The 5,058-nt window shown below is 39.5% G+C and overlaps 1 long non-coding RNA gene across 1 annotated transcript; it reads left to right on the top strand.

Moving 5' to 3' along the window:
* Positions 1-2,040, top strand: LOC131152665 (uncharacterized). The gene is made up of 2 exons (XR_009136080.1): positions 1-1,743; positions 1,831-2,040. It is a non-coding gene; the product is annotated as an uncharacterized LOC131152665 (long non-coding RNA).
* Positions 2,041-5,058: the final 3,018 nt, after the last annotated feature.

Raw genomic sequence — 5,058 nt, forward strand, 5'->3', positions numbered from 1 at the left:
TTTTCTTTCCCTCCTTATTTTTCTTGTTTTTTTGGTGGGATTCAGTTCTGCTTGTGATCAATGGTGTTGGCTATTGTACAAATCTGTGTGTGGGTCTGTTCAAGTTAGGGTTTCAGGATTAGAGTTTGGTGAGTTCAAAGACGAGTTACTCTCGTCTCGGCCTGGGTGAGTTAGTGGGTGAGTGAAACCGGGGTCGACTCATGCCCGGGTGAGTGTGCATGTGTTGACTGCACGAACTCGGGTGAGCTTAGTAAGGTACATTGGGCGAGTGATTGGCACGTGTTCAGGTCACGTGTTGACCTTAGGACTTATGACAATGGGCTCGAGGGACTTGGGCCTGAGTTTGATTTAGAAGAATGGGCTTGAGTCACAAAACGGGCTGACCTGTTTCTGTTTTTCAAAAACAGAGCCCGCGTTTTTTAAAATGGGGCCGGCCCAATTTGAATTTTAAAACAGGGCTTGGTTTCTTTAAAATGGGGCCGACCCAATTTGAATTTTAAAACAGGGCCTGGGTTTCTTTAAAATGGGGCCAGCCTAATTGAGTTTTAAAATTTAGAAATGGGCTTGGGTCATTTTTTAAAAGAGTCATTGGGCCTGGATTTTAAAACAAAGCTCGGGTCTTGGGATTTTCAAAAACGGGCTTGAGGGTTAGAATTTTAAAATAGGTCGAGGGTATTTTAAAAACGAGCCAAGGGTTGAATTGAAAATAGGGACCCAGGAGTGTGAGAGTTAAGTTGGCCTCTGATTTTTTTGAAAATAGGCTCGGGTTTCAGTTTTTAAAACAAAGTGGGCTGGTTGAATTTTGAGAATCGGCTGGGCTTGGGTTCTGTTGGAGAAGGTGGGCCTTGACTTCGAACTTAGACCCAGACCTAGGTTTTAAAATGTGGGGAGTGGGCTCGGGTATTGATCGTGGTTCGAAATGGACTCGAACCCGGATTTGAATCCAGATCAAAGGGGCATCAAAGAAAAAAAACCCGAGTTCAGGTTCAGGTTTAACCTGAGTTCACTTTCAAATGAGAACCAGAACACTAAAAGGGTACCTGCACTTCATAGTTCACACATAACACAATTTAAGATGTAATCATTTACGCATGTGTGTTACCTCAGATCTTTCCCCTCCTCGGTTTTCTTCTCCAGTGGGTGTGCTTGTCTGGTGTCTGGTTATGATTGTCCTGGTATATTGAACCTTTTGCAGTTTGCTCGGCTTTTTTGAATGGTTGCTTTACTTCTGTGATGCAAAGCTTTTCTTTGCTCTGCACCGTATAGTGCAGAGCTTCTCTTCACTGATCCTTCCTTTGGTCTCTTCTATAGCTCTCTTTCTGATCCTCCTTGGCTCTGTAAACTGTCTGAACTCCTGAATTGCTATGAATTGTTGTACACGATGAAATGCTCACAATTTCTCTCAATTCTAGTAGAGTCTCTCTGATTTTTCCTCTGTTTTTATTTTCTCCTAATTTTTCGCAGAGTTTTTCTATGCCCTTCGGGGGTCCTTTATAGTGGTGGGAGCCTTCCTATTTATTGGGAGGCTCTAGGATGATTCTGGCGCCAATTCTTCCTTAGCAATTCCCCACCAACGACCTGTGTCAGGGAATAATTTCCCTTAACAAACTTGCACATGTGACTCTCCCCTCTCTTTTTGATTTCTAATTTTCATTCTTCCTGTGCGCAGATGAGTTGCTCTGGTGGACCCCCCCGATTTGCCGGCTTTTTAGGGGCTTCCTGCTAGCAACACCAAACTTGTGGGTAAGGTATCTTTATTTTTATTTTCTCTTTGTATTTCTCCTTTTTCTTTCGCTAACTAATTTTACTTGGCTTTACTCTTTTGTGCAGGTGGGTAATCCAGGTGCCATGCTGGGACTTGCGGGGATTTTGGGGCTTCCAGGTGGCATATTGAGACTGGCGGGCATGGCATCCACTTTTTTTTCTTTTTTATTTTATTTTATTTTATTTTTATGTTTTGTAATTTTCCTTTTCCTTTTTTATTTTTCTTCTGTATTGTGACGTGTGTACCCCTAGTTTGTATGCATTTATTTTCTTACCTTTCTGTGTCTTGCAACTTTATTTTACCTTGCACACTTGCCCTTTTGCATGTCTTCATCCCTACACGTGTATGTGCACACATGCACTCCCAACTAGCCGATGCTCCCTTAGGTTACGAATCCCAATGTTGACCAATTTTGACCGAGCACATTGATCGATTTTGACCAATTGAATTGGTCAACTTTGACCAAGCAATTCGACTAATTTTGACCAAGTAAGTTGACCAAAAAAAAAAAAAACAGATATAACCTTGGAAACTTGAATAAGACCAGTTTGAAATTAAGACCCAATTTTGGAAACTTGATCCCTACCTTGAAAATTCCCGGACTCCTGGAAATTGAAATTAAAATCAAACCTTTGAGGACAAGATCCAACTTATTATAGACAATGGTGATTTTGGAATCAAGGGTTTAGGTTCGATCAAATATGGGAATTCTGCACTAGGTTTTTTAAACTAAAAACTCCATTTATGAAGAAACACTTGACTTTAACATAAAAGTGGCATGCTCGTTCATTATGAGCACTCTTAAATAATTTTTGGATTTTGGATTTTTAAAATTACAATCATAAAGGGAAACCTGGATTCAACATTTTTAGAAAGTTATGGGGACTCAACTAAAGAAAATATATTTTGTAATCAAACAAGTTAGGGGTGCGCAACTTTCGGGTTCCCAAGACTCGAAACCTCATACCACTATAGGGATCCTATGCAACAATCATAATTTATTTTGTAACTAAAAATAATTAATTAAAATTACCATAAACAAATCCTAACAATTAGCTTAAAAACCTAAAACTTGGACTCGACATTTACAAGACTCAACTCTAAATCATATTTTTGACTTTTAAGAGACTTGAGTGCAATCAGAAGGACTTGATTGAAGGACTTAGGTCTTAATTCCAAAACTTGGGGTCATCCGGGGCTCAAAGTCAACTCTTGTTTCATTGGGTTTCCTTGGGGTAGCTTGGTTAAAATTGGGGTGTCGACAACTGCCCCTCTTTGTAGGCTTCGTTGCGTCAATGTAACAATAGGATCTCTTCAACGTTATTTGAAGCAATAAGTCTGAAAAGGTAAAAGACACCTATTTTAAATAGGTTGCTGACTCGTTTCGTGCTTCTGGGTCAATTAGGTGTTGTTTCCTACCAGAGAGGGAAAAAATGCAATGAAAATGAGGGAGCGTTTTTATTTTTATTTTTTATTTATTTATGAAATTAAGGGTTAGCGGGGGTTAGTGATCAGTGTCAGATGTAGGGGTTCAAACTAGAGAGATGTCATGTGTCGGATATTAGAATCTGAGTTATGAGGGTACGACAACCCAAACTTTTGTGTCGGTTTGCTGCGGACGTGGAGAATCCGAGTCATGGGGGTACGATGACCTATACCTCTGTGTCGGTTTGCTGTGGAAGTGGAGAATCTGAGCCGTGGGGGTACGATGACAAAAACCTCTGTGTTGGTTTGCTGCGGATGTGGACAATCCGAGCCATGAGGGTACGATGATCCAAACTTCTATGTCAGTCTGGTGCGCATGTGAAGAATCCGAGCCGTGGGGGTACGATGACCCAAAACTCTGTGTCGGTTTGCTGCATACGTCGAGAATCTAAGCCGTGGGGGTACTGTAATAACCTAATAAATTAATCAGGGCTTCTTCGACGAACACAAGGGTTTCGTCGACGAAGGTTCATGAGGATCTCGTCAACAAAGGCATGTCTTGTTGATGAGAAGATAATGAGAGAGAGTTTGTGGCCGTCTAAAACTCGTCGACGAGGGGTCCAGGTTCTTCGATGAACTTTCTACATGACTCGTCGACGAGATGACGTGTCTCGTCGACGAATCTGGGGCTATAAGTAGTTGAAACCTGAATTTTTGACAGAATTTCAGCGTAGGAATTTCTTTCTCTCTCTCTAAAACGTTCCCCTCCCTTTCTCTCTTTGATCTCGGCTCCGTTCTTACCGGATCAAAGTTCTGAGGTCACCACGATGCTCTTGGTGAAGTTCTCTGCAAGTTTGCCGGAGTTGATGGTTGATGGAAGTGATTTGAATTTCATCCCAATTTTAGGGTAAGACATTTTATCTAGTAATAGCCTTTCCCACAGTTATAAGAAATGTAGTATGCAAAGAAATACTGATGTTTGGTTCTAAGGGATGTTATTTTCAGGGTGTTGAGCGGGGAACCCTGCGGGTATAAAGTCAAGATACAATAGAGACTTTTCTGAATTTAGGTAAGGGAAATATGCTATGCTAGGGCATTTTTAGAATGTTTATCAGCAGAATATGTATGTATATTTACAAGCATGATGATCAGTCTATTTTCTAGAATATCATGAGTATTATTATTTCAGTAAAATTATAAATATGAAGCATGAGGTTTTGATTAATTAAATGTGTGGCATGAGTTTATTACTGTATAGTATGTTGATTATACAATTTTACAGATATTCAGATATACAATTTATCAGTAGAAAATGAGACTTATAGTATTTCTCAGAATAACATGATTTCTAAACCATAACACTCAGACAGAGATTACAGTTATTACAGAAAAATATTACAGATATTACAGACAGATATTACAGATATTACAGACAGAGATTAAAGATATTACAGTTAGATATTACAGATATTACATATATTTCAGAAAGATATTATAGATATATCAGTAAGATATTCCAGATATTACAGATTAGATTTATAGTGTTATGGTTGTTTTGAAATCATGTTAAAAGCAGCAAGATAAATATATATTTATATTGTATACAATATTACACGATATCAAATCCATGTGGAAATTACAGACAGATAAATACAGCAAAGCACGGTACTGTTGCTATTACAGATAGAGTGCAACTACATTACTCAACTAGTATGTGGATTTCGTCTAACTGTGTTAGGAGAGATTGCAGTCTCCCTAGCGAGCTGGGTTGAGGTGGTCAGTTAGATGATGATAGATATGGAGATTGCCCGGAGAGATTGAAGTGGGCCTAATTGGCGGATGTTAGAGACAGATTGACTTGCTTGGTA

This window comes from Malania oleifera, chromosome 4, assembly GCF_029873635.1.
Source record: "Malania oleifera isolate guangnan ecotype guangnan chromosome 4, ASM2987363v1, whole genome shotgun sequence".
NCBI classification, from domain to species: Eukaryota; Viridiplantae; Streptophyta; class Magnoliopsida; order Santalales; family Ximeniaceae; genus Malania; species Malania oleifera.